This window comes from Narcine bancroftii, chromosome 9 (genome assembly GCF_036971445.1).
Source record: "Narcine bancroftii isolate sNarBan1 chromosome 9, sNarBan1.hap1, whole genome shotgun sequence".
In the NCBI taxonomy this organism is placed as follows: Eukaryota; Metazoa; Chordata; class Chondrichthyes; order Torpediniformes; family Narcinidae; genus Narcine; species Narcine bancroftii.
The window spans coordinates 119,583,744-119,594,154 of NC_091477.1; positions in this window are offsets into that span (position 1 = coordinate 119,583,744).

The following is a 10,411-nucleotide window of genomic DNA, read 5'->3' on the forward strand; positions in this document are numbered from 1 at the left end:
AGAGAAAAGCTTCGGAACCCAGGTGGAAATTGTTCATCGTTTCTGGGACGATGCATGCTCGCTCTGTTAAATTTGCAACCTACATTGACAAACAGACCCTTCGGTCTATTGAGTCCGTGCTAACCATCAAGGATCCATTCCACACTCATCCTAAAAATAATTTTATTTTTCCCACATCCCCCCCCCCCCCCCCCCCACCCATCCTGCCACAAATGAAAGCTACCAAATGGGACGTTGTTCGGGATGTGGAGGAACCCCCCCACACACACCAGCCACGGGGAGAAAGACCACCTGCTCTACGTAGTGGTTAGGATTGAAGCCGGCTCACTGGAGCTGTAGGAAGCGTTTTCATATCCTCACCACTGTTCCACCCAAACTCAGGAAGTGTTTTGCAGCCAATTGGATACAGATCTGTCATAATCGAATTGAACATTTAAAAGAAGTTTAGACAGGTACCCGATATGAACTGTTTGGAGAGATATGAGCAAAATAGAGGAAAATGGGATGAGTTAGGATAGAGAATTTGGTTGGCATCTTCAAGGCCGAAGGGCTGGATCCACTGCAGTGAGACTATCTGAGGATGACTCATGATAGGAAAGTCTCAAGGAACCGAATGGCCTTCATATAGTAGATTATATGTCAGAAATAAAGGAACCTATTTGTGCACAGCAAGTCTCATAATGGTTAGATGAGACCCAGAGGTCATGGGTTATGGTGAAAGGGGTAATATTCAGGGGAATATTAAGAGGAATTTCTTCACACAGATAATGCTGGGAGTGTGGAACAAGCTGCCAACTGAAGTGGTGAATGCGGGCACATTGAATACAATTTTTGACATGTACCTGGATGTGAGGGGCATGGAGGGATATAAATTGGGTGATGGTTAGATGAACTAGGCAGAATAATGATTCAGCACAGACTAGATGGGCTGAAGGGCCTGTTTTCAGTGCTGTAGTGTTCTATGGTTCTAGATTTCTATAAACAGATAACAATGATCAGAGGCCTGTTTTTTTGTGGGGATGTTGGGATGAATAATGGCCAGGACACCGTCGAGAATTTCATTGCTCATCTTTAAGATAGTACATTGAGAGTTTATCATGTCCAGCAGAGAGCAGCCCTCAACTCTCTGCATCTTTAAAGCTTATGGCTTGCTTTCCCAAATGCACCCTCCAGGTGAAGTGGCTCTTCCAGCTCTTCCAATTTGTTGTTCTGCATTCAGTGAGCAGAAGGCAGTCTTCTGGAGACACCATATTCACATTGCCATCTCTACAATTCTGTTCAATCCACAGGGACACCCTTGAACTTCCAGTTTCCTCCACCTTAGATTCATTTTAATTTCTATCTTTGGCATCTTACACTTCTCTGGCAATGCCCAAAAATAAGCTCAAGCAATAACATCTTATCTTCTGACCCCGGCTCATTTCATTGCCCTGGACTACAACTCAACAATTAGCAGACATCCATCCTTTTCAGTTTGTATTCAAAGGCACTTATTCTGATGGAAGCTCCACAATCTTAAACATCAACTCTCTCTCTCTCTCTCTCTCTCTCTCTCTCTCTCTCTCTCTCTCTCTCTCTCTCTCATCTCTCTCTCTCTCTCTCTCTCTCTCTCTCTCTGCACAGGAGCCACCTTACCTATTGAGCATTTCAACATTATTTTTCCTTTACTTCTAGCATCTGCAGTATGTTGTTTTGTGGTAAATTCACTAGTTGAACGTTGCTTTTAAAATTAGTTTCTTTCACATTTTCTTTGCATTCATTCATCTCCAGTTTGTTTCTTCTTCCAACAGGTAAACTACAATTAACCAGCCCTCACCACTACAGCCTCAGTCACTGTCACATCACAATGTTTCCATTCATTCTTTCCATGCTCTCCTTCAAATACATTTGAGATTGAATTATGTTAATTTCTGATAAAAGTGGCCTGAAACATTTAGCTCTTTTTTTGTTTCTTTTTCCACAGATGCTCCCTTGAATAGTGATCAATTCCTGATTTTATTGGAGATTTGCTTTTGCTTTATGATCCCCATTCAAGTTCATGGGAGCGTTTAGTAGATTACTTGCATGTTAATTTAATTTAATTTAGACCCATGAGTCCATGCCGCCCAATTTACACCCCATTAACCTATACCCTCAGTACATTTTCTGAATGGTGGGAGGAAAATGGAGCCGCCGGAGGAAACCCATGCAGACATGGGGAAAATGTACAAATTAAGTATTCTGAAAAATGGAGGGAAATGTTTTCTATAGTTAGTTATAATGTGCAAATTACACTGCCTGAAAAGAAATTGGAAGCAGATTCAACCAAAGCTTTCATGATTTGATAAATAGCTCGGGATTGAAAAAAATTATGGTATTACAAAGCATTGGTCTTGCAAATTTCTACAGCATTCTGACTGGTTGCATCTCTGTCTGATATAGAGTTGCCAATGCACAGGACAGGAAAAGGCTGCAGAGAGTTGTGAGGATTTGAGGAAATTTGTATGTCAACAAAGACTCTTGCAAATTTCTACAAGTGAACCAAGGAGAGGCTCTAAAGGTTGTCATAGCTGAAGGGTGGTAGAGATGATGATCTCCCACTGCTACACAAATGCTCTTCATGGCTTGCACCTCAAACAGCCTCTGGCAACCAAGTCTAACTCCTGGCCTGATAGAAAAAAGGGCAAATACAGGCCACTGGCACCTTGAAACCAGTTGTTCTGAGCAGATGGGACTCATTAACCGTGGATGGTAATTCATCCATTTCAAACCTCTTCTACCTTTCAGTCATATTTACTCATGGGAAAGGCTTTGGGAGTAAACCCTGAGGAACCCAGCAACAGCAGGACAACTCTTACAATGCAGCTGGGACCAAACTATATCAACTCATCATTCCTTTGGACTTGTTATTAGTATGGAGAGGAGGGGTCCCACTGCATGGGCAACAGATGGATCTCCATATCAACTCTGCCCTGGCTTGTGCCTGGAGAGGCCACTCCAGCTCAGTGACTACCAGAGGTCTGCTACCCATGGCTGCCCATGACCGACGGACGTCTCTCTCACACATATACACACTATGGAGAGAATTCTGATTGGTTGCTTCATTGTCAATTCACAGGACAGTAAAAGGCTACAGAGAGTTCTGAACTTGGCTAGAGCCATGATGGGCATCAGTTTTCACTCCATAAAGAACATCTTTCAGAGGCGGTGCCTCAAGAAAGCAGTCTATCGTCAAGGACCGTCAACACCCAGGGCATGCCGTTTACTCACTGCTGCCATCAGGAAGGAGGTACAGGAGCCTGAAGACGCATACCCAACATTACAAAAACAGCTTCTTCACCTCCCCCATCAGATTTCTAAATGGGCAATAACCCACAGACACCACCTCAATTTTTTTTCCTTTTTTGATCTAGTTATTTACTTTTTAAAATCTTGTATTTACAGAATTGTAACTTACGGTAATTTTGCACAGTGCCGCTGTCGCAAAACAACAAATTTCTGTTTCTGCTTTATTAAACTATAGTTCCATTTTAAAATGTTAAAAAAAAATCAAGTTTTAGTCAAAGCTGAACAAATAGTAGGTACTCTTCAAGTAAACAATCCCCACTCACATTCTCCACTTCCTGACATGTAAAGTGTATAAGTGTCCTTGACTCCACTCTGGCACAAGGCAGCTTGAGACACTGTTTGCTCAATCAGTGCAGGAAACAAACAGTTCGAAAAGAGAAAAATAAACAACGGTTTTCACAAAGCCCTGTTGCCGGCAACAGCGACAACAAATAGAACTTAAGGATCCCTAAATCTGCAGGTGCTGGACAAAAAGAAGCTGCAGGGACTCAGCTGGCTATGAGGAGAAATAGTCTGAAGATATTTTGGGCTGGCACCCTTTATTGAGACTAAAGTAAGAAGGGATGTTAAGGCAGGCAGGGGAGGAGCTGGAGAGGTGATTAGAGTTTATAGGGTACTGTGTAGAAGAAGGTGGGAGATGTGCTTGACTAAACCTTTGGTTCCCTAATATTTGTTAGGGTGCAGCGTTGGAAAGTTTTAACTGCCTGGGACCCTGGATAAAGTTCAGACATATCTTCCAGTTTCATCCTTGGCACCACTTCCAACTCCAACTCCCTCAATTTTTACATTTTAAATTTAGACGTACAGCACGGTAACAGACCCTTTCAGTCCATGAGCCCATGCCCACCAAATCCACCGATTAACTGACAACCACTGTGCATTTTTGAAACCGGAACACCTGGGGAAAACACACACACACACACACAGGGAAAATGTACAAACTCTTTACAGACAATACTGGACTCGAACCCAGGGCGCTGGGACTGTTGTAGGGCTGTGCTAACCCCTACACTAACCATGAAACAAAGGCAAGTCTTTTTTTTAATGCACACATGATCAAACAAATTTTGGTTGCATGAGAATCCTATCCTGTCACTTTCACAAGCAAGCTTTAATTAAACTGCTTAACTCAGTAACTATTACCATACCAGTGCTTTTGAAAAATGTGAGTTGCATCTTTTTATAAATGGTTGATAAATCAAGCAGAATGTCTAATAGGTTCTCAACCTTTTTCTTTCCACTCACATCCCACTTTAAGTCATCCCTATGCCATCGGTGCTCTGTGATTAGTAAGGGATTGATTAAGGTGAGATGTGAGTGGGAAGGGAAGGTTGAGAATCACTGCTCTGGACCCAATTGTTACTGGAATATTTTGCTTGAGAAAAATTGCCATTGGCCCATTTCCTTTGGAGTTCTGAAACCGTGCACATAACGAGTCAATGAGACGATTAAAACAGTGGTTTTCAAACTTTTTCTTTCCACCCACATCCCACCTTAAGCAATCCCTTACTAATCACAGAGCACCACTGGCATAGGGATGACTTAAAGTGGGATGTGAGTGGAAAGAAAAAGGCTGAGAACCACTGAGATTGGTCTATGATGATTTCTAATAAACAGGAAAAACGTGGAAACATTTGGAACTTGATTCAATGACATGAGTTCATGTCCCACCACAGTCACTGGGGAATATAAATTCAATGAATTAAACAACTTTTTAATGGAAAAAAAACTCTCAGCACTATGAATATACAGATAAAGTGGAGAGTGTGAGACTAGTTGACACCGGTAACAATCACCATAAATCTATCCAAATATCAGGAAGCTCCATTTGGTTTCTTCATCTGCTTAAGGAAAGAGTCAGCCATCAATTTGTGATGAGTCCAAGTGCATTAATAAGACTCTAGGGCAATTAAGGATGGACCATAGATGTTATTGAGATCAGAATAAAGAAAATCAACATGCAGGAACTGGTGCAATGGGCTGGAATTCCCCCTCTGCATTCTATAATCATTTGTAATGTCAGCTGTTGTTGTTCTTGGTGTGACATGACAGAAGAGAGGCCTCAAATTGCTCAGATGGAGATTAGACGAAGCAGGCTGTGAAATAATGCATATCTGGACCATCCACCCTTAACGATTCAGTACTGCAGTGATAAAGTGCCAGCAATCATGAAAATACCCAGCTCCAATATTGACTTAACCCTTTCTTTTGTGACTCTGAGTTGATTCAATGATGTTGAGAATGAGTTTATTGTCGTACACAGTGTATAATGTACATATGCTCTGAAATTCTTACCTGCTGCAGCTGGACAGGGACTTGTAAAGAAAATCTATAACAGAAAATGAATTAAATATGTAAAATAAATAATAAATGATCTCAGCAATCCTAATGCAAAACAAAATTATCTTTCTGAACAGATTTACTTCTGAGTGTCTTAGCTTGTCCACTATGAAAGTTTTCGAAAGTTACACTATGGGTACATTTAATTATGATTTAAAAACATTCATTTTAGAGATCAGAATCAAGCATTTTTTTCACAAATAAAAGAGCAAATGAAACGATTTGGACCTGTCCCTTTCATTGCTGTTCCCATTTATTTATTTTATTGACAGGTCTCTACTGATTGGTTTCATTTTACTGTATTCAGTGAGCAGTGATTCATTTTGAGCCAATCCACACAGCTGTTAGTGGTAGAATAGCTAACCATACATGAAAGTATTAACTTGACGTGCTCTATTGGGATAATTGTCTGAATCATTGAGAACCCCTACTGCCCTACACAGCATCTTTTGGGAAAGAGATCCAGGAGGATCAGAGCCAGCACCACCAGGCTGAGGAACAGCTTCTGTGTACAGGCAGCGAGAATGCTGAACGACCCAAGGAATTGCCCACACTAACTATCTGAGACTCTCATATTCATGAAACAATAGTTATTTATTTATTTGTATATATGAATTCTTGTCCTGCGTATGTATTGTTGTCTGGTGTTATGTCTGGTTGTGTGTCTGCATGTCTTGAACCAAGGATCAGAGAACACAATTTTGTCGGGTTGTACTTGTACAATCAGATGGCAATAAACTTGACCTGACTTAATGCTTCTCTGTATATGTGTTATGTCTGGTTGTGTGTTGCATGTTTTGCACTGAGAAGGTAGAATACTGTTTTGTCAGGTTGTACTTGTGCCATCGAATGATAAATAAACTTGAATTTGAACTTGAAATATTTCATTTGAAGGAGATTTTATATAGTTATTTAAGTGTTGACTTACTAATTGACTTGGCGCTGATATTTATTATAAGCTCCTTGATAGAAATCTTAGAACAACATGAAAACAGGACCTTTGACACATCAAGTCCACACCAACGATCAGATATCCAGTTCCACCAGAGCTGGTGGACGTAGCCTCAAGACTTGGGGCAGTAGGATCTGCTTCTCCCATAGGGGAATAAATCTGTGGAAGAAGGAGCAGCTGCCTCTATAAATATATTTGTGACATACTTGGATATATTTTTGAATAGTTGGCGATTTACGGGTTATGAGGAACAGTGGAGCTGAGTCCATGGCCAGTTCATCCGTCATCTCTGAATGGCAGAGCAGACTTAATGGGTTGGATGGCTGACTTCTGTCCCTGTAAATTTTACATTTAAATTTAGACGAACAGCTCGGTAACAGGCCCTTCCAGCCCACAATCCCATGCTGCCCAAATATACCATTAACCTACAACACCTGTATGCTTTGGAGGCTGGGAGGAAGCCTGGAACACACAGAGGAAACCCATGCAGACACGGGGAGAACGTACAAACTCCTTACAGACAGCGCGGGATTCGAACCTGGGTCGCTGGCGCTGAAACAGTGATGCACTAACCTATTTCTGATATTCTCATGTTCCACTCTTCCTACTAAATTCTTCCCATTTGCTCATCAGCTCCTCCCAGATTTTACCATTCACCTGCACTTTAGGGGAAAATTGACTCACTAACTTGCATGTTTTTTATGTCATGGGAAGAAACCTGGAGGAAAGGTGCAGTGCACCTAGGTCACTGGAGCTAAATGAGAGCGTAAAGATGAGAACTAGGAGTAGGACTCACCCACCCGGCCTGTCGAACAGGCTCTTCCTTTCAATGAGATCCCGGCTGATCTATCTGTGCGCTCAGCTCCACTTACCTTTCTGTTGTCCATAACCTTTAATTCCCCTACAGTGCAAAAATAGCCTTTAATTCTTCTACTATGCAAAAACAAAACTGTGAAGTAGCAGGTCTACTGGCTGTGCTACTGTGTAAACATAACCACAGGGCAGAACATAAAGAGATAGATGTGGAATAATAAAAGAGCAGCAATTTTGGAAATGTAGATGCGATGGGCAATATTTGCCCATGGGAAGGATCTTGATAGTCGATAATGACCTGTAAAGGTATTTTGCTTGCAGCCAAACAGAAAGAAATGGAAGGGCAACATATGAATATGTTAAAAACAAAATCCCGACTGGGAAAAAAAAACTCAACAGGATCTCATTAATGTGGGAACAGGTTTGTCAGTTGACAACTGAGGCAAAATTGGAGGTGCCATCATTCTGGTGAAGTGTTGAACAGCTCACTTATATATTATTTATTTTAATGCTTAAAAAGCCTAACCTTATTGTTTGTGGTTGTTTAAACATGTGATTTTCTGTTGCTACTGGGCTGTTTTTAAAAAAAAATGACCAGTTTGAATAGTTTGCTGTTGATGTACAGGGACAAACAGATCTCTATGCAACAATACCTGTGCAATTGATTTGGGAGAAGGTTTGTTATAACCATATAACCATTTACAGAGCAGAAACAGGCCATGTCGGGTTATCTGAAAAAAATTTACCCGACCATTTCCCATGAAGAGAATAATTTCAAGGGAGTACTTTCGTGAAGAGCAGATGAGTTTCCACAGGGAATGTTAAAGCTTCAGTCATTAGTCTGTACTGTGTTTTTTTTTGTGGCATCTTCAATTGGCTGTGATATTTCCTCCATTGTTAAAAATTCTTCGCTGGTTATAAATGCTACATGTTCCTGTCTTGACACTTATAATCATAAACCTTAAGGCTAAGTTTGTGTGTATTTGTATACACACAGGATTCTTAACAGTGTGGAGGAACAGAGAGACCTTGGGGTCCAGATCATAGCCCCTCAAGCTTGCCGTGCAGGTTGATAGAATGGTTAAGAAGGCATATGGAATGTTGTCCTTCATTAGTCAGAGGATTAAGTTCAAGGGCCATGAGTAATGTGCAGGTCTATAAAACTCTGAATAGACTACACTTGGAATATTGTGCTCAGTTCTTCATTATAGGAAGGATGTGGAAGCTATGGAGAGAGTGCAGAGGAGATTTACCAGAATGTTGCCTGGATTGGAGAGCGTGTCTTCTGAAACAAGGTTGTCAGAGCTGGGGCTTTCATCTTTGGAGCCACGAAGAATGAGAGGTGATTTAGTTGAGGCATATACGATTACGATGGGTTTAAGTAGGGTGGACAGCCAGCACTTTTTTCCTGGGGTGACACTGTCAAATAGCAAGGACTTCTGTTAAGATGAATGGAGGAAAGGTTAAGGGAGAAGTCCAAGGTAGGGTTTTTTTTTATACCGAGAGTGGTGGGTTGCCTGGGATGCATTGTCAGCAACTGGAATATAATAGGAAAATTCAAAAGACTCTGAGACACAAGGATGTAAGAAAAATAAAGGTCATGGGTATGAAGTAGGGGGAAAAAAATTGTTTTGGTGTTAGTCTCCATAGGTCGGCACAACATTGTGGACTGAAGGGCCTTCATTGTGCTCTATTGCTCTGTGCTTGGCGAAAATATTCTGCATCTGGTCAAAACAGTCAGACTTACCCCAGCAAACATCTCGCTAAGCCTCATGATTGAGAACCTGGGACCACCCTGTCATTCAAAAGGCAGTTCTTACATTTTTAATGGCTTGCTTGGAACACAACGGATGCACAGACCACATTATTCAGAAGATGTACCATATGATCTTGAAGCGTCCCTGACAATCCCCCTTCCTGCTGTATTGTTTGCAATTGTATTACTGTGGCAATTGTTCTCTGTCAATATCGTCATTGTGAGAACAACCTTGGTATCTCTGAAGAATGGAAAAGGCTCTTAATATAAAAGTCCTTGCATAAATCCATTTGACGCATTTAAAATCAGACACACATTGATCCCAGCAGTGGGGGAAATTTAGGTATGAGTCTGTGCATTCCTATCAGATGTACAGTTGTGTATTGAAAGCACTGATTTGAGATAACACTCTCCGACAATAACCATGAATATCAGTGTTCTGATTCTATAATTCAGACTTATTTCATTGCATGGTTCTACCATATTAGAGCGTGGATCCATAAGGAACATATAGATGTACTTAAGGATCAGCTGGATAAACATGAGCAAGGAATAAATGATAATACACAAAATGTTGGTCGAACTTTGCAGAACAGGCAGCGTCCACAGAAGGCAATTTTGGGTGAAAATTCTTCATCGGCAAGATTTGATTGTGTCGTTGGAGAAGAGGTTTGTGTTAAGCAGCAGCAGGAAGCAAACTGGTCCATGTGACCACTTATTTCCAGCTAAAATGTTAAGCTGAAGTTTTTCCTTGTTTATTTATGATGAACGCATACTGAGCCATACCATGACCGCACTTCAGCAAGTCTGATCGCCTGGCTGTACTTCTATTCCCGGCGTACAAGCAGAAACTGAAGACCACAGCACCAGTGGTGAAGACGGCGGAAGTATGGTTTTGAGGGAGGCGGAGGAGCATCTACAGGACTGCCTTGAATCGGTGGACTGGAACGGATTCAAGAACTTCTCCATAGAGTTGATGGAATATGCAACTGGTGTCACTGACTTCATCAAGACCTGTGTGTAGGAGTGTGTGCCCACACGCACATACAGGGTGTTCCCCAACCAGAAGACCTGGATGAATCAGAGAATTCACAACCCACTGAGGGTGAAAACAAGGGCGTTGAAGGCTGAGAATGCCCGCTTTGAGAAGAAGAACCAAACAATGTCTAATAGAATTCCTGAAAAGGCTGAGGACGCTGTGATATCTGTTTCTGAGGGCAACG